The sequence below is a fragment of the Pongo pygmaeus genome, chromosome 8 (genome assembly GCF_028885625.2).
Source record: "Pongo pygmaeus isolate AG05252 chromosome 8, NHGRI_mPonPyg2-v2.0_pri, whole genome shotgun sequence".
Lineage (NCBI taxonomy): Eukaryota > Metazoa > Chordata > Mammalia > Primates > Hominidae > Pongo > Pongo pygmaeus.
This window is the reverse complement of record NC_072381.2, coordinates 34,786,358-34,806,700: the sequence shown is the minus strand read 5'-3', so window position 1 is coordinate 34,806,700 and position 20,343 is coordinate 34,786,358. Positions and strand designations below refer to the sequence as shown.

At 41.8% G+C, this 20,343-nt stretch overlaps 1 long non-coding RNA gene across 1 annotated transcript; it reads left to right on the top strand.

The window, feature by feature from the left end:
- The first annotated feature begins 6,521 nt into the window (after positions 1-6,521).
- On the top strand, positions 6,522-19,377 carry LOC129006895 (uncharacterized). Its single transcript, XR_008492111.1, has 3 exons — positions 6,522-7,024; positions 11,857-13,456; positions 18,517-19,377. It is a non-coding gene; the product is annotated as an uncharacterized LOC129006895 (long non-coding RNA).
- Positions 19,378-20,343: the final 966 nt, after the last annotated feature.

Below are 20,343 nucleotides of genomic sequence, written 5' to 3'. Positions count from 1 at the left end.
AAAGTTATAAACATCATTTCTATTTCTTGAGCCATATGGAATGCATGATTAAATAAATAGAAATCATATAACAGTACCTACAAAATTATTTTTACTGTATTTAATGCATTAAAAAAGCAAAAGGGTATTTTAAAACTGAGACTAGCGATGACTTCCTTCTGGAGTCTACTGTTAGTGTGTGTTTATCATATGCCAATCAACCAAGCAAATCTATGAATCAGCCATTTTAATACAGGAAAAAAGTGGGTCAAACCAATTGTTTGGTCTTATGTAGCTAAAATGATTGGTCAAATGACCTAAATTTTGCTGGCCAACAGGTTGTCATGATGTCTTATAGCATCATGTTGTAGCCCAAATTAGTTTTAGGGCCAGAGTAGTCAAAAGATTGAAAAAGCTATCTGATTATCTTCCTGGTTTTTTCTATTTTTATTGTTATTTTACTCTCTTTTCTCTCCATTGAAGAGAAAGTGATTTTCCCAAGCTCAGGAGGAAAGAGTTACCTCCCTACTCTCTCCCATAGTCTCATCTACAACAAGATGAAAAAGTGAAATAATCCCAGTTTATAGATTCATGAATTCTGCTTTTGCTTTTGATGTGATCATCTAAAAATACCTACTTAACTTTCTCTTTGGATGTTTAATATAGGCTTATATAAAACTAAAACTCAAGGGAATACGGAAGTACTATTCTGTTCAATTCTTTTTTTTAAATTTCTTAAACTCATGGGCTCAAGTGATCCTCCTGCCTTGGCCTCCCAAAGTGATGGGATTGCAGGTGTGAGCCACTGCACCTGGCTTCTGTTCAATTCTTAAAGCTGTGACATGAGGTCTCGATTGGCCTTGCAGGTGATCACATCCCAAGGGTTCCTGAAGTGACCCCGGTAGGTGTCTGTTTGCATGACAGGCAGAGGCTAGGTCTCAGCCTCAGTAAAGCATGCCTTGAAGCTCATGGGGGCACATTTCCAAGGCCACCATAATATCTGTCACTCTAATTTCATTCACCCAAGTTCCCAAGGGCTCAAACAGCAGTACGAGGAAGAAGCTATAGTAAAGACCTGAGTGACAAAGGAAAGACCTATTTTCCTAACTCTCCTATATCACATACCAGGACTTGTGGCCATGGCCTACATGATAGCTCAGCCACTGGTTTGGACAGTGGGCACTTTCTCCCTTTATCACTGGGATGTGAAACTGCTCCAGCAAAATGCCCTTGTGGTACCTTTGCTACATTACTAAGTAGCACATTGTGAGGGCCTTCCTTTAGATGCATTTCCACTGACCACTGCAATCTTTGGGACCTTCTTAGAAGCACTGTGGTTGCAGTAGCACCTTTAGGCATTGGTGGAAGGATCAGTCCCACTGGCAGGTATCACTGTAGCCTGGTAGCTTTCATGTCCACAGCCACCGATGGCACCTTGACCAAAAGCCAGAGAAAAGGACAGTGGCAGGTGCCACGCAGTAACTTACAGAGCTCAAGCACCCCAGAAATAACCTCTCATGTCCCAGAAAGGAAGATGAGGGTTTGAGGGGACTGGCCATTCTGCAGTTATGGGAGGTCAGAGGAGAGCCAGCACAGAGCAATACCATTTTGTCATGGCAGAATGATCCTATTGTTATTCCCAGGCTGGAGTGGTGTCACAGAATATGGGCCTGAAAGGCTGTGAATTTCTTGTCTCTCAAGCTAAAAGCAAAAAATCTTCTTTGAAAATTCAGAGAGAAACTCTTTTAGTGCAGAATTGCTGTCAAAACTGCGTTATCTTGTCAACCAGGGTGTCAATTAAACCGGGCTTGAAGAATCATGTTCGGAGGTCCCCACCATGCCTGGTGTCTTGGAATTTCGAGTGGCAATCCTCCACATATAGTGCATGCAGTGTTTCTGTCACAATGTGAGAATGGGAATCATATGCTCTGTCTTCCTGAGGGGGAGAAAAATATTCTTTAATGTTTTGCAGAAATGACACTGTTTTTCATGATCGGGTGCATCTCACGTCTGCTGTTCAGCTCAATACATTAGATTCACATCCTCCTGGCTGTTTCCACAGGCTGCAGTGGGGAATCAGCATTTTTCTCTGCTATGAGTTTGGAAAGTACATGTCTATTTTCCTTGAGAAAAGAGAATGAGACTAAACTCTTCTCTCCCGTATTTCCACCTTGCCCTCTGCCATCTCATTTACTGTGTGACAAGCGTGTTAGTTTGGTCTAGAAAACATCTCCCCAGAAATACAAACTTGCCTTTGGAATAACGGACGTAGCTGAGGTGTCATCAGCATTTTCTTTGCCATCATTTACTGTATAGAAATCAACTTGGTTCTTAATGGGACTTTGCAAGATATAATCTCACAGTACATTTCAAGACAGAAGGGGGCCATATGGTCTATCCAAACCCATCCACCTGTCTGTCTAATGTTGGTATCATGGAATTTTTTTCTTCCTTGTCTAGCTCTTCTTTGAATATCCTCACAGTTGCATTGTTTCATTGTTGCCTTTGGTAGACCATTTCACACCTTAATTATTCTCTGCATAAAGAAGTTGGGTACTTTTTTTTTCCCTTCCTAAAGGCTGAAGGGGGAAAAGGCTGACTATGACTAACCTGAATATTATAATAGCAGGTGGGCAGTTAATTGGGAAATTAAAGCAACCTAACACTAATTTGCAGGAGTGTTCAGATTTCATGAGTAATTGCCATGTAAAAGGTAACTTGGCGGTGGGCTCAGTGAAGCTGAACAGCAGACAGAGCCTAAATATGGCTATGGCATTTCTGACATATGTTCCTTGCCTAGAGGTATAGTAAAAGAAAGGGGTTATTCCTGGATGTAAACCTTGAATCAAAAGACATAGGGCATTTTTCAAAAAAAAGCAAACACCAATGAGGCTGGGTATTTTCAGTGGAGTCAGATGAGCTCTGTGAGTTGAAGTGAATTTCTCATCATGGAGGCTGGGGTGTTACGGTTGCAGCATTTGGTTGACTGCAGGTACAATCACCCGAGGCCAGCTTTCTCTCTCTAACCCAAGAGAATCCCTGCACAATGCAATCTTGAGGAAAGAGCCTGCATTTTACACAGCCCCTAACTTTTTTTTTTTTTTTTTTTTGAGACAGAGTTTCGCTCTTGTCGCCCAGGTTGGAGAGGTTGGAGAGCAGCAGTGCAGTCTTGGCTCACTGAAACCTTCACCTCCTAGGTTCAAGTGATTCTCCTGCCTCAGCCTCCCAAGTAGCTGGGATCACATGCGTGTGCCACCATGCCCAGCTAATTTTTACATTTTTAGTAGAGACGGGGTTTTGCCATGTTGGCCCGGCTGGTCTCGAGCTCCTGATCACAGGTGATCCACCTGCCTCGGCCTCTCAAAGTGCTGGGATTACAGGTGTGAGCCACCGTGCCCCGCCCATTTTACCCTTTTTATAGCTATGCAAGCCCTGTTAGTGTCAGAGGTGTTTGAACCAGAGCGACTCCATCTTGAATGGGGACTGGGTAAAATAAGGGTGAGACCTACTGGGCTGCAGTCCCAGGAGGTTAGGCATTCTAAGTCACAGGATGAGATAGGAAGTTGGCACAAAGTAGAGGTCACAAAGAGAACAACTGTGGTAAAGAAGCCAGCCAAAACCCACCAAAACTGAGATTGCCATGAAAATGACCTCTGGTCATCCTCACTGCTCATTATACACTAATTATAATAGAGTAACATGCTAAGAGACACTCCCACCAGCACCATGACAGTTTACAAATGCCGTGGCAACATCAAGAAGTTAAGCTATATGGTTTGAAAAGTGGAGAAACCGTTTTCCGGGAATTGCCCACCCCTTTCTCAGAAAATGCACAAAAATCCACCCCTTGTTTAGCATACAATAAAAAAATAACTAAAAGTATAATTAGTCGAGCAGCCCACGTTGCTGCTCTGTCTACGGAGTAGCCATTCTTTATTCATTTACTTTCTTAATAAACTTGCTTTCAGTTTACTCTATGGACTCGCCTTGAATTCTTTCTTGGGTGAAGTCCAAGAACCCTCTCATGGGGTCTAGATCCGGACCCCTTTCCAGTAACATAAGAGTGCCTTGCACATAACTGGTTCTCGATAAATAGAAGGGTGTTTGATGGAAATATGGAAGGTGTGGGCCTTCCAGCCCATCTTGAAGGGTGTATTCAGACTGAAACTTCTGAGTAACCTGTTGCTTGTCCCAGCTCCAAAGATGAGAGATACTAAGTTCCCTTCTGACTTCCTTCTCCAGTATGTCTTTTCTCCTCCTTCTCTCTAACGTTCTATCCCAGTTCTCCAGCTGGATAATTAAGTGGTCTTCCCCGTAGAATGCAACTGCACATCTAACTCGTATTCCTGAGTAGAGCCAGGAACAATTTTACTGAATCCATGCCACAAGCTGCCTCATGTGCCGGAGAGCCTTATACCATTCACCAGGAGATCTTGGATGAAGGGCCAGTGAAACAGGAAAGGTCCCCTTGTCCCCCTCACAGGCGGTGCAATAGGAGGAGTGGCTCACTTCTTCCGTGCCTAGCTGCTCAAACCTCTTGGGAAGCATACGAGGTGGGCAGGTTGTGGGGCTCCAACCCCACCATAGATTCCAGGGTGAATACTTACAGCTCCTGAAGCCCCAGTGGGCGTGTGTTGCATACACAGTGCTCTCTTAATTTTACTCTTTTAGTTTTCCAGCTCAATTACACCCTCTACCTTGTCGCAAAGACAGAGGGCTTTCTGTATTGCGGGTTCTTGCATTGGTATACCAGAAGAATCGGATCACACCTGGGCTTGGAGAATGAGCGCAAGGTTTTATTGAGCGGAAGTGGCTCTCTGCAGATGGGGAAGCCAGAAGGGAGCTGGCTTTTTCCTTGGAGTTAGGCCGCTCCACAGCCTGACACTTCTCCCACCACTCAGGCCAAACTCTGCATCATTGTGCTGGTCAGTGGCCTGCCGGCCTGTCGGTGTCTGTCCGTGTGCTCTTCTGCTAACGTGCTCCTCTCGACGCCCAGCCACTTGTGTCTTCTTCCGCCGATGTGTTCCTCACGATGTCCAGCTGCTTGTGTCTGCCTGCTGGGGTATAGGGCCAGGATGGGGGTGTGGCGGGCCAGGGTGGTCTTGGAAAATACAACATTTGGTCGAGAAGATAGGACTGCCTGTTCTCATCTAGGTCCTTGGGGGTGGAGCCCTAACCAGGGACCACGCCCTCGTCTACCCAGCACTTCCCTTTCCACTTCGGTATCATTTAAAGGGGCCACGCTCTTGTCTTCCCAGCACTTCTGTATCACCAGGATGGGGATCCTTTAGATGGGGGAGCTTCGTAAATGCACTCTGGACTGAAAAGCCCAACAGCTTTGGGGCTCAAACTGTCGATGGCCCAGAGGCGAATTTACTATCCATAGACATCTCCCTGAGAGTGAAGAGATCGAGTCCCTCACTCACTGTGCCCTGTAAACAACTGCTGTATTTGGCTGGGGCCCTGAATTCTGCCATATGGTGCCCAGGCTCCTGACCAAGTCATAACGAAGACAGGACATAGCAAGCCTCAAGAAAAGGTTCTCTTAAGGGAGGCAGGGAGGTGGTCACCAAGACACAGAGAACATGTGTGGACTGAGAATATTAACTTTAATGGGGGCATTTAAGGCATATGGGAAAGCATTTGGAAGAATCACAATTTTCATGCTGGCTTCCCAAGTCCCTAAGAAAAAAATTCAGAAAAGGTCTCTTCACCATTTGTGAATTGTGAAATAAACACATCTCCAGGGGAGTGCGTGGGTGTGTGTACATATTAATATTCCAGGGGTGGGGGAAATATTGACACCGATGATTTTTGAAGTACTTGCAATTCCTGCCCAACTAAGACTCATCTGAAATGGGTGTGTTTCAAAGGCTCAAAGGCTGCCAGATTCCTTTTGAAAGGAAATGTTTCTTCCCGTTACCTTTCAAAGTCAGCTCTCCGGAGTTTAGCCAAGAGCTGTATTTCAATGTGTTGATGTCACTTAACAAGAGGAAGTGGAAGCCTTCCTCTCTGAGTGGGGTTTAGAGGGGGCCAGGAGAGTAACTGCAGCCACGTTAGCAAGGAAATGTGCCTGACGACTTAGCTGAGGCTTTTGTATCTTCCCCATTTACTAACAATTTACTAAATGCCTTTGCTAAACTGTCTTTTTTCTGCTCCCATTGTTCTATGTAACTGAAACAAGCCAGCATAGCATTGTCATCTAAGTCAATAATGGTCACAAAAGCGCTTTCTCTCCTTCTGCAGCAGGCTGCCTGCGAAACATAAAAGAGGGTAGTGATGCACCCGAGCAAATTACCCTCCCAAACTCATTTAAATAACGTCTTCCCCTCATCTATGCAAAACTCAGATGAATATTTACAACATCCAGGAATAGGTACCACAGGAAAGAAAGAAAGAATAATAATAATAATAATAATAAACGCAACCAACCCAACCCAACCCTGCAAGTGTAATCATTCTCAAAATGCTCCCGAAACAAAGTGTTCTAGCTGTGGTTGCCCGGCAACAGGCCCACTGTAGTATTCTGCCTGGGTACGTGTAAAGTGGAGCCGTCTTTTCTGCACAGAGTGTGCACTATCATCGTAACAGCAGAGATGGAGAGCAAGATGTGAGGAGGTTAAAAGTCAGGGTCAGAAGTTCAGGTTGCTCTGACCCTCAAATCAATTTCAAGCACTGTTTGTGACATTTTTCTGTGTTCCCTCGCTTGATGTTAGTCTTTGCAATGAACCACTGAATCAGACTTCAGGGCTCATGGGACTTTGGGGTTTCAGTGGGGTCAGGTCAATTTCTACCTACTAGTGTACTGTCACCTATGAGGCAAACTATTATCTAGGCGTTTGAGAACCTCAAAGTTGTGAAGCTCGGAGGGGAAAGAGAGAGAGAGGATGAAGTTGCTGGGGCCCCTGTGTCTTTGGGGGCTGACATAGCTCGACCTGTGGCTTCAGGGGGACCATGTGCAGCCAGGTCATCGTGGTACCAGAAAGGGATCCTGATCCAGTCCCCAAGAGAGGGTTCTTGGATCTCGTGCAAGAAAAAATTCAGGGTGAGTCTATAGAATAAAGTGAAAACAAGTTTATTAGAGAAGTAAAGAAACAAAAGAATGGCTATTCCATAGGCAGAGCAGCCCTGAGGGCTGCTGGCTGCTTATTTTTATGGTTATTTCTTGATTATATGCTAAACAAGGGGTGGATCATTCATGAGTTTTCTGAGAAAGGGGTGGGGATTTCCTTGATACTGAGGGGTCCTCCAGTTTTTAGACCATACAGGGTAACTTCCTGATGTTGCCATGGCATTTGTAAATTGTCATGGTGCTGGTGTCTTTTAGCAGCTAATACATTATAATTAGCATATAATGAGCAACAAGGACTACCAGAGGTCACTTTCATCACCATCTTGTTTTTGGTGGATTTTGACTGACTTCTTTATTGCAACCTGTTTTACAGCAAGGTCTTTGTGACCTGTATCTTGTGCCGACCTTCTGTCTCTTCCTGAGACTTAGAATGCCTAACCTCCTCGGAATGCACCTCAGTAGGTCTCAGCCTCATTTTGCCTAGCCCCTGCTCAAGATAGAGTCACTCTGGTTGGAAGGCCTTTGGCAATAGGATTGGCAACTCAGTTAGGGAAAGCTGGTCCCTGGCATGGGCATCTCTCCCAAGGCATTCTTCCAAAGGTACAGGGATCATTTTTTATTCACCTTTTTAACAAATGTATATGTATACGGGAAAAAGAGGAAGAAGGAGAAATCACATAAAATAATACATCCTCATATGGCCTTAATCATTGGTCCTAATAGAGTTATGAAAGCGTGGATACCTGAGGCTGCAGTGTACTCAGGCCCACCCCCTCCCCCTCCCCAGAGCTGGACATGATACCTAGGGTGGTTCCAAATCTCACAGGACTTTTCATTTTATTTCTAGATCATTTTAAGATAGTCTTATGCACCTAAGCAATAGGTGACTTCATTTTTAATTGAGTTTTTTTCTTATTTATTGATTATTAATTTATAATATAATTAAGGAGTTTTATTCACTACAACTCACAATTATTTAGGGGGAGGGGTTCACATAATTGCTTAATTTGTGACTTATCTGAGCAAAATATTAACAATACCCCTGAAAACTCCCACCTAAAATTTCCCCAAATATCTTTGTGATTAGAATAACTTTCCTGCTCCAAGCTCTTTAGTGAGTACCCCGTTCCTCCGAATAACATTTAAGCCCCCTAGTTTAGCAATTTTGCTGCGTGGCCCTGACCTACCTTTCTAAGGCTGATTTCCCACTATTTCCCTCTGCGAAATCTGGGTTCAATCAAACCAAAAGTGCAGCTGAATAAAGCCGAAGCTGCGCAGCAGGGCGTCAGGGCGTCTGCCTGCTAGTCAGCTCCCTCCTCACTGACAGTGTGATTGTGGGCAGGCGCCTTCACGTCTCTTGGTCTTCATTTCCTAATAAATGCATTGCACGAGTGAGACCAGGTGCTTTCTAAGATCTCACATGTTTAGACCCTGGCTTCTCCAAAGGGTTTTAGGCTGTTGACCACCCTGTCATTTCAGAAGCTTTCTTCTCTTGGATTTCATGATATTGTTCTCTCTTGGTTTTCTCCCTACTTCTCTAATGCTTCTTTTTAGTTTATTTCTCATGTAATGCATCCTCTGTTCCAGGATGAATGTTGATAAGACCTGTCCTCAGCAATCCTCTCTTTCAATTTCCTGGATGATGTCAACCATGATCACAACTCTATGTAATACCCCAGAGCCTATTTCTGTAATCTCCATCTCCATCTGAGAAAGCCCCCCTGAGTTCCAGTTACATGCTCCAACTCTACCAGACTTCTCCAATGGGGCGTCTCAGGCACTGCCATCTTAGCGTTTCCAAGCCTGTACTCATGATCTTTCTCCTCAAACTGGTTGTTCACCGTGCTTTACTCCCACATTTTGTTTAGTGATATCATGCAAGCCACAGGCGTCATAGTCATATTAGAATGCTACCTTTCCCTAACCTCCAACAGATATTCTCAGGTAAGTCATCAAAGTCTGGCCATTTTTTATTCCAATTAAATATCTCTTGAGTCTGTCCTTTCTTCTCCAACCCCAGTGTCAACACCATTGTAGAGACCTGACTGCTCTTCAGGTCTCCTAGCTAGTTTCCTTGCCTTTAAAATGACCAGCCACCCTGAGGCTTTCATTCTGCTGCCAGTGCCATCTGTATAACATGAAGTATGATCAAGCCCTTTCTTTTCCAAAATCTGTTGGTGTTTCATCATAGCCTATTGGGTGAAGTCTGATATCCTGAGCATGATGTACAAGGCCTTTGTGATTGGTGCTGTCTCATTTCTCTCGATCTGCCCTGTGTACCAGGAAGATGTCATTACTTTGAGTTCATGACTGGACCATGCTCTCTAACACCTCTATACCTTTTTAATGTGGCCCTCTCTGCCTAAAATAACCCTACTTACTCTTCTCCTCCTCTGTGCTTCTCTAATGCCCTAGCCATGCCTCTGTTTTCTGTTGTATTGTTTTTTTCTGTGTGTGTGTGTTTCCCGCCATTGGATTGAAAGCTACCTGAGGCCTAGGACTGCCCTCATTTTTGCACACTTAGCTCATTACTGGAAGGAAGCTGGCATTTATATAATTCTTGAAGGCTGAGTGTGATGGCTCATGACTGTAATCCCAACACTTCAGGAGCCCAAGGCGGGAGGGTCGTTTGAGCCCAGGAGTTCAAGGCCAGCTTGGGCAACATAGTGAGACCTTGTCTCTATAAAAGAATTTTAAAAATTAGCTGGGTGAGGTGGCATGTACCTGTAGTTTCAGCTATTCAGGAGGCTGTGGTGAGAGGGTTGCTTGAGGCTGGAAGGTCAACGCTACAGTGAGCTATGGTTGCTCCACTGTAAAAATAAAATAAAAAAAAATATATATACACACAAAATTGTTAAGTACACAGTTGAGTCTGTATGGTTTATTCACTCTCTGATAAATGGGTCTTGCATTTTTCTTGACTGAGCTCTCTATTTCTCTTTGACTTTCCATATAATATTTAAATTTGAAAATCTCGTTCTTTCCTTCTCTAAGCCTTTTCCAACTATTCTAATCTAAAGAAACAACTTCATCTTCAGAAATAACTTATTATATGTCATGTATTTCATAATTAATGTTGCCCATGTCAGTTCCTGCTCCCCAGGTAAGGTATTTGAAGTGTTAACTTTGTCTTGCCCACAATGATTTGGCAATCATGGTCTTCAGAAAGTACTTTTTTCTGTGTTGACTATTACTGGTGAACCTGGTTTACTGATGCCAGTCTTGTCATGTCTTTTTTTTTTTTTTTTAAGACAGGGTCTCACTCTGCCACCCAGGTTGGAGTACAGTGGTGTGAACTCAGGTCACTGCAGCCTCCTGGGCTCAAGCCATCCTCTCACCTTAGCCTCTGGAGTAGCTGGAACTACAGGTGTGCACTACCATGCCTGGCCAATTTTTTGTATTTTTAGTAGAGATGGGGTTTCACCATTTGCCCAGGCTGGTCTTGAACTCCTGGGCTCAAGCGATCCATCCACCTTGGCCTCCCACAGTGTTGGGATTACAGTCATGAGCTACTGTGCCTGGCCATTGTCTTTTCTATTTAGTGCCATTTTTATACCACCACAGAATGGTCACTTAATATCTTAGCCATAAAAAATGGAGCTGGTACCATTTCTTTTCTTCTTTAAGAGTCTGCTTGCTTCCCTTATTTGTTTGTTTAATATTTAAAGAAATAAAGCAAGGTGTCACAGTTACATCATAGAAAATGTTGCCATGACAAACATTTATATTAAAGAAATTCTAGCCTTATCTGTGCTTCGATGATATGTCCATTTTAATTAATCTTACAAGGGGAGCTCAGAGAAATTTTGGTTCTCAAAGCAGTAATATCAAAAGACAAACTCCAAATGGGAATGGTTTTGGAAAGCCGGTGACGAGGAGTATGTGTTATTAAGATCTACTGGTTGTGTAAGAGCTGTTATTATTCATGATTCTGCTTTAGATGCTTAATATTTTCTTCAGAGGTTTAGGCAAAGATTATTGCTATATTTCTGCAGTCACTGCAAAAACCCAGCATGAAACTGGAGACTAGGAATAGATAAACCTTTAAAAAAAATAAGGTTTGGGTGAGGATAGGTATCCCACAGTACACTGGGCATTTCATAGAACTTATCTGATGCCCTCTTGGGAGACTGTCAGAAATTTTGCAAATATTAGGAGAGTAGACTTTCCGGGGCTGCTTCTGTGCTCCACTTCTGCCTCTAACAAAAAGAAAAAATATAAAGTTATGCAATTAAAAAGCTATTAGTTAAGTCCTTTCAGGCCAGATGGAGTCTGGACTGGAGTTTGGGGTATATGTTTTATTTAGCCCTTAAATTTATAAAACAAAATTTTAGTCTTTGGTGAAAGTTGCATTCCTAGAAACCCACTGGGAAAATAATGGTCATTTATCACCTTAAAAATATGCATTATCCTTTTATTTAAGTGCTTTTAATGTGGTGAGCAATATTTTATATCAGTCTCAACTTTTAATTTCATAAAATCCCAACTTTTAATTTCATACAATCCAACTAGTCAAATGCAGCCACCACAATTGAAATTACCTTCTCACCTCTAGCCCCTTAGGTTAAGAAAGTTTACTGGGAGGATTCAAAGGATGCCTTGGAAGACTTTACTGAATAGAAGATGTGATCGGAAATGGCAAAAGAACTACGCTGGATTCTAATTTGTGGGGCTTGTGATATTTACTAACTTGGTTTGTGAAAATTGGGTCTTGGAACTAAGACTTTCTTATGTGAAATATATCTTGCTTTGCTTCCACTAAATTTAACAGTACAATTAACAAAATCCTGTTACTCCCTTCCCAGCTGATGGCACTAAGGCTGAACCCAGAAGCTGCAGCAGTGGACAGATGATGATCTGAAGAAATGAGATCCCTGATGGGCTTGGAAATCATGGTTCCTATAACCATGATGTCACACCCTCATCCTGACACCGAGATGGGCTGGACATATCTGTCACCCAGGGCAAACAAAATGCTTGGTCTGCATCTTTCAGAAGAAAACTAAAAATCAAGTAGTTTCTCAGAATTTTGCTTGTGTGTGGCTTAAGTCTTCTTCTGCTGTTGAGGAAGGTGTTGAGTTTGACCATGACAGCCCCACCCAGTCCTTGGCTCATCCCACCCACCAGAGAGGATCTGGAGATTCGGAGCTATGCCGTGGAAGACCTTGTCAGAGCACCAGGCCATACTGTGTTGCGGGTGGGGTTCAGGTGCCCAGTGACAACCACCGGGGCCGCTCATCCCTAAATGTCTGTTGAACTTAAAGTTCTACTCAAGACTTTCTACATTAAATACCCTTTCATACAGCAAAATCAGCCATGTTCTGAGATGTGAAACTGCAGCACAAAGTTACTATGGTCTCCACCTATAGAAATGGAGTGTTACTTCATAAAGCACCAGGCCAAAAAAGAAACCCCAAAACTCTGAAATGACACCCTTAAATTTAACCTGAACATCTGGCCAGCCTCCTCCATCATTAAAACTTCTCCTGAGTGTTGGCATGGATCCTGTGTTTCTCCAGCCAGGGAGATTTGCTCCCCATTCTTGATGGACCCACTGAGTCCCAATTTTCTACATTTTACTTGGGTCACTCCACCACTTTGGGATGCTTTTCCTACTCTGTCGTACTTTAAAAATGTTTCTTCTTTCCTACGCTCAGCTTCGTGCATTTGTCTTCTTTCTCAATTCAACTTGCTTAGTTCTCGCTACATCAATTCCTAGAGCCATCCATCTGCAGTTCTGAATCATTTAAGTTTTGTTTGGTTAGAAGTAATGGAAACCCACTCTGAGTAACTCAAGCAAAAACTGGAATTTATTGGAAGGACAGTGGGATATATCATAAGATCCAAAAAGAATTGAACAAACAAAATTTCAGAGGGAAGAAAAAGGGCAGCTCCAGTGACTTCAGCAACAAGACAATATAAATCTTTCTAGAGCGTAGCTACTAATATTACTCAGCTGCAAGAGCCCCTCCCCATGAGAAACTTGATTGAAAATTCTGATTTCCTGCAGAGAAGAATCTGATCGACCCAGTTTAGCTTTGGTTGCCCAACTGCTCAATCTTGCATGAATTATTTCCAGCCAAGGGGACAAGGTGTATCATAGGGACACACCTGCTTTCTCCAAAGAAAAGATCTGGGCATTTCCTGATCATTTCCCTGAGAAGGAGGAATCATTGTGAGCCAAGAAGATACCTCAGGTATAATAAGCTCAGTTACACTTTTTTGATATCTGAGTATTTGGTATGTAGTGTGCATTTAAAAAACCATGTCTCTCTCCAGGACAATGTTAACCTCTTCCATGGTGGAGTGGGGCTATGTGATTTTGTGCTCAATTTACCTAGCTGGTGGACCTCCAGTAGAGGCTGAACCAGTCAAGCCAGCTGATACCACATCAATTCTCCAAAGGTAAGTTTCTTTTGGCTAATATTCCTTCTCTCAACTTAATAAACACCCACTATGCACCAAGATACATTGAAAATTTAAAGTGAATTAGATATGATCACTTTTCTTAAGACATAAAATCTAGTAGATTTCCTATATCATGAATAGTTTTTTAATTTTTATTTTTAGAGACAAGTTCTCAGTCTATCACCCAGGCTGGAAGACAGTGGCAAAATCATAGCTCACTCACTGCAACCTCAACTCCCGAGCTCAAACAATCCTCCTGTCCCTGCCTTCCAAGTAGCTATGACCACAGGCACATGTCACCATGCCCAGTTAATTTTAAACAATTTTTTTTTTTTTTTTTTGTAGAGACAGGGTCTCACATGTTGCCCAGGCAGGTCTTGATCTCCTGGCCTTAAGCAATGCTTCTGCCTTGGCTTCCCAAAGTGCTAGGATTACAAGTGTGAGCCCCTGCACCCAACCTATATGAATAATATTTTAAGGGTATTTTAATAAAAAAAATACTTTCAAAAAGTTATCATTAGACCCATTTTGAAGGTTCTCAGAAGCTGGGCAGTTTCTGCTTGAGTTATGAAGTGGGCTCCACTTTAGGCAAGCTTTTGGAGACTCACTGTAAAGTACAGGACTCTGAGTGACCACATCTCTTAAATACAGTGTTTTTAATTATCTCCTGACATTTGGAGCTTAAGGAAATATACAATGACATGATTTTTTTCCCTCTAACAATCCAAGACAACATTGGAAGACCACACACGTCTCCACTTTATTGACATTTTGCATTGTGCTTTCAGGTGCTATCTTAGAGACATGATGTTGCTCTTGTACTATGTATATAAATGCTTTCTACAACTCAGGAATTCTATTGCATTTACATGAAACTTGTTAGAGTAGAAAGAGACTGGAGTAAGCTAGACTTGGGTTTCAGTCTTTTCAACTTTACAGCTTACTACCTTCATGACTTTGGCCAAGTTACTTTCTGAGACTTGGTTTCTTTATCAGCAAAGTGGAATAATAATAATACATATTTTACACAGTTGTTATGGGAAATAAGTACAATAACATATGTGAAAGGGGCCAGGCACGGTGGCTCACATCTGTAACCCCAGCACTTTCGGAGGCCAAGGCGGATGGATCACCTGGGGTCAGGATTTCGAGACCAGCCTGGCCAACATGGTGAAACCCCGTCTCTACTAAAAATACAAAAATTAGTCTTGAGTGGTGGCACGCTCCTGTAGTCCCAGCTACGTTGGAGGCTGAGGCACAAAAATCACTTGAACTTGGGAGGTGGAGGTTGCAGTGAGCCGAGATCGTGCCATGGCACTCCAGCCCAGGAAATGAAGAGAGATCCTGTCTAAAAAAATATATATCATTTTTTTACATATATATATGTAAAATATATATATATGAAAGGGCCTGCCAAATGTGTGTGTGTGTGTGTGTGTGTGTGTGTGAGAGAGAGAGAGAGAGAGAGAGAGAGAGAGAGAAAAGACCTGCAAAATAGAAAAATCAGTATACATTTTCTTGCCTCCAGCACAGTAAAACCATAAATCTTCTTCCCTGGGCCTCCATCTCATTGTAGATGCCTCCTCTGTGTCCTAGCCTGCAAAGACAAGCAGCTCAGGGAGGATGGGCAGGTGGGTTCCTATTCCTTCCAAGGCAGCCCAGCTTGATGGTATCCAATGATTTCTGAGGCTGCATGGCCATAGGCAGTCAAACTCTGGGTATCTGAACAGAAGGCTGAAACCATAGAATCATGTCCCTGTGACTGCTGGCACAGCTTTGTGTATTCTACAGAGGCTTACTATATAGTTTATTTCAACACACAGACAAAGATGCTTAACGTAAGGAACTGCTACAGGTTAATCAATCAATGGCTCCTCTAGTGGTTTTTATTTTTAAAAACAAGTGGATGAATAAACAAATTTGGCCTTGGGATGCCATTCAGCTCAAAGTCAGTGGCAATCACAAATGGCTTTAATAAATGAAAGAGATATTTTGGCATAGCCCATTGAGGCATATGAAGAGTAATGCCCTTGCCAGGATCATAGAGTATATTAGATACTCTACTTTAATTGCTTCTTATGAATGGAAGGGATGTAGGAAATGGAATTTTAATTTGTACATCTAAGCTATGCGATTGAAGTTGAGAAGGTCTTTGTGACCTTATGGATTTGAGAGAAAAAGAAAACTTTATAGGGCATAGCTGAAATTGGCATAAAAGTTACGTCCCATGGCTGACATTGCTGCTGTTTGATGCTAGCTGTCAGATTGTGGAAAAGCAAGACATGAATCCCAGAGTAATTTCCTATGTGTGCATTTGCCAACAAATAAGGCTGAGTCTAGTTGGAACTCTGGGTTGTTCAGAAATGGTAGAAACACAATCAGTTGTTCTGTCTTCCATTGCGAATTCTTGGGTTGGTAGAAGCTTAAACTGTTTTTACACCTCTTGCTTGATAATCAGACCCAGACTGCATGCTCTGGAAATATACTGACATATTCTATGACAAGCCTTGAGGGCTTCTAGCATGAATTAAGATGAAAACCCTAGAGTGGTATTGACATTTCATTTTTGGAAAAGCCAGAGAAGGCATAAGGAGCATGGCTGGATTGCAGGCTGGGGTAGCTTCTTCACTTGGGCTCTGTTATCATTTTCCACAGCACTGTTAGCTGCCACACCCTGAAACGCATTCTTTGATGGTAGAACTTGCTCACCATTTAAATTCCATGTGCCTATGACTTATTCTAAGGATGCTCTGAGTGCATTGTGTTTACAGCTCTTGTGCAGTCAGATCTCTGCCTCTTCTCCCATAATTGTCAACCATCTTGGTTGCCCAATGAGAAGCAGCTTGATATGTGCATCAAGCCAACTCATTTTCTCTGTTTTCATGCCTAATTCCCCAAAATGAGTTTATTCCTCACAGTATATAAATAGATATTTGATATATATCTGACATATCATATGCCTGAAAAATCTGACATACATGTACAACAATGAAAATAAACATTAGACCAAAAATAAATAAATAAAAGTAAAAAAGAGGGCTTTTTCCTACCTAATTATGTGATCCTAAGTAAATAAATAATGTATCTTCTTTGGACTTCTCATTTCTCATCTTTAAAATTCATAACAAAAAAGTGAAAAGAAAAAAATAAAAAAGAAGAAAAAAATTAAAAATCCACAAACAAGATATAAAAATAAAAATAGATAATCTGTAAAAAGTATTTGAAAACTATTAAGGCCTATATAAACAGTGGATGTCTTAGTCTGTTTTGTGTTGCTATAAAACAGGGGTGTTCAATCTTTTGGCTTCCCTGGGCTACATTGGAAGAAGAATTGTCTTGGGCCATACATAAAATACACTAAAATTAATGATAGAAGATGAGCTAAAAAAAAAATCACAAAAAAATCTCATAATGTTTTAAGAAAATTTACAAATTTGTGTTGGGCCATATTCAAAGCCATTCTGGGTTGCCTGTGGCCTGTGGGCTGTGGGTTAGCTAAGCTTGCTATAAAAGAGTATCTCAGACTGGGTAACTTATAAAGAAAAGAGGTTTATTAGGCTCACAGTTCTGCAGGTGGTTCAAAAAGCATGGTGCCAGCATCTGCTACTAGTGAGGGCCTCAGGGATCTTCTAATCATGGTGGAAGGTGAAGGGGGAGCAGGTGTCACATAGCAAGAGAGGAGAAAAAGAAAAAGGAGGAAGGTGCCAGGCCCTTTTTAACAATCAGTTCTCATGGGAACTCATAAAGCGGAGATGGCAACAAGCCATTCATGAGTGACCCACCCCCATGACACAAACACCTCCCACCAGGCCCCACTTCCAACACTAGGGGTCAAATTTCAACATACGATTTGGAGGGAACAAATATCCAGACGATATCCAGGGGCAGTATTTTAGTACTTGCTTTGAATGGAGCACATCACTAGGAAAGATGAAAAAATGAAAGACATAGTACCTGCCTTCATGAGATTGGTAATTTCCACAGGAATATCACACATATACACATATAAGAATTAGCCATGGGAGTCATTATATGCTTGCGCATATAATGTAGGCAGGTGGCCTCCACCATGATCATAGTTCAAAACAATTGAAATCTTATAAACATTAAATTGTACACAAGCATAAGGTGTTATTATTAATGATAAACATGATCATCATTTTACCATTTCCATATGACACTGATTATTTTAGAGATTGTTGCCATCTTTCTTGATGTCCTAGATTAGGTTCAAGATAAACCTACATACATATCATTTATTTAATGCCTTTATATATCTTGCTTACCACTATATCCCAATACTTAAAACAATATCTGAAGGTATATCATGGAATGAATGGATGAGTCAGTTAATCAATCGATGAGAACAGAAGCTGCTTTTTGTTTGGGCCCACCCATGTACTTTGTAATTCTGGAGAAAAAAATAAAACTGGTCTGGACACACACACACATATTAGCTTCATCATACAAAAAGACATAACGGCATTGAAGACAGCAAGTACAGGAGCCTGGTAGGTATCTGAAAAACCTGTCTAGATAACTGTTAATCTCCCGCATCCATTGAGAACCATTAGTCTAATGTACCAAGGATTCTGTGTCTCTACCGTGATGGAGAGGAAGATGGAAACCTTTCATGGACAGTTTCCTGCCTTCTAACTTTCTCTGATTCCTTACAGCCACCTAGAACTCATGCTATTAAGACACTTGCTTAAGGTTACTATGTCAGTTTAGGTCTGATTGAATTGTTAATTGTTTTAACCAGGATATTATTCTAAAAGCAGTTGGAGGGATGTAAAGCAAAATCTTAACCCATCGGTGTTCACCTAATGCTGGTCTTGATCAGTCTAAATGGAGTTGTTTCCCAGAAAGATAAACTACTCTAATAAGTTTCAATGTAATAGTTAACCCCTCAGGCCAGAGCATATGGTTGTCATTGTGCAGCTGCGCTGATAGAATAGTTTGGCCCTTCTGAATGTTTGTCCCATTTTTACATAATTGCTGACCACCCATAATCTGCAAGGAATAATCAATTTTTTCTTTCCTTCTGACTGTCTAAGGAACAAAAGCTGCCCTTCCTTCCTTACTGCAAAGTTTGACAAAAAGCAAAAGGTGAAGAATAAAAGAGGCTTGCATTGTCTAACGTCTACCGCAGTGTTTGAGCTGCAGCTGCTCCTCCTCCCCTGATTGTTTTCAAATATTTCTTCAAAAAGGCATTAAAGAAAAACACAAGATATTGCACAGGGAACCAAAACAAATCACAATCTTCAAGGACAAAGCATTTCAAAATGGCTTACATCCCCAAATGGGAAAAGATATGGTTGGAAATTAAAACAATCCTTTTTATTTTAAGTGGAAATTCTAGCAGATGCCACAAGAAACACATGGAACTCGCCACAGACAAATAGGGAACGCTTTCTGCGTGTGGAAGTAGAGCAAAGGGAGTGACCGTCTCTGACTGTCACGGGGAACCATCAGCTCGAACTGTTTGCTACGGCAGGAGGGAGTTTGCCGAGTCTGGGGTCCTGCCCTCATGAAAAAGCTTTAACGGTCTTGGCTGAGTAATTTAAGTCATTCTTGTCAGGGAGTTTCAGAACACTTGCACAATTATATTTATTTCACAATGCATTGATTCCAGATATCTTTTTAAATGTGCTCACCACTGTATGCGTTGTTACATGTTCCCTCTTTTAATCTCTGAATGAAACAAAATAAATAGGAAAAAATGGAGACATAGAAGCATTGTCCACAAGGCATCTCCCACTCTAGAGGTCTCCCAGCCCCGTGCTAGCTTGTTAATTCATTGTTATCGCTTGTCTGTCAAACAAGGAAGATATAATTTGCCACACAACATATTTTTCTAAAGCAATGTTTTTGTGCAATTTCCTGATTTCCAAAAATATGACCAATGGTATTCTGGTCGGGTTTTGTTGTTGTTGTTGTTGTTTTAATGAAAATGGCAGTGATATAGTAAATGTTCCCTTGCCCATGTACCATGTGGAATAATTTTACTGTGAGACTCAGAGAAGGCAATCACAAGCCATCTTTCCTTAAGTAGTATTTATCCTTCCCAAATAGTTCACTGGGGGGTGTGACAGGAATAAAATGCTTTCTATATACAAAAGTATTGTTTCTAAAGATGAAAAAGGCCTGAAATCCTGACTGACATTCAAGTTGGAGGTACTGTGAATATGTGGAAAAATAGGATTTTACACAGTGACAACACCAATAAGCGTTCTGAAAGGCATGCTTGCAATGAAAGAGCTCCGTTTGGAACAACCCAGATTGTGGGCTAAAATGGTCTCCATGTGGCAGAATATATTTGTGAATGAAGTGCCTGTCAATGAGGAGAAATCAATTTTAACAGCTCATTTATTGATGAAACCAAGTCTAGTCTCAGCAGTTAAAGTGCTTTCTTGGAACGAGAACTAGAGGATTCATCTGTCTCACCTCAACGGATGAAAGAAAAGCTTCTCATAAAAAATGTTATGGCTCCTCTGCCACTGGAGCTTGGATGAGCTAATATTTGATAATTAGTTAACAGGGCAGTTGGGAAACTTAGAATGCCTGCTCTTTCCCATGCTTGTTGGATTCTGTGGAGTAAGGATCATTCAAATATGCCTAAAAATGAATGCTGTAATGGTTGTATTCTGGAATTATTTATCTTTCTAACTCCACCTAACTTCTTTAAGTCTATTTTTGATTTGACGACTCTGGTTTATTTACCATCCCAACACTGCACCTGGCATTTTCCAGGCCTGAACTCACACACAGCTCATGGGAATGGCACCCTGTGGAGTTGTGCAGTGCACAGCTGGGCACACTGGCCCTGTATAGGTCGCCTCCTCCCTGAGGCTGGATACCTACTTGCCTTCCTTCCTAGTTGA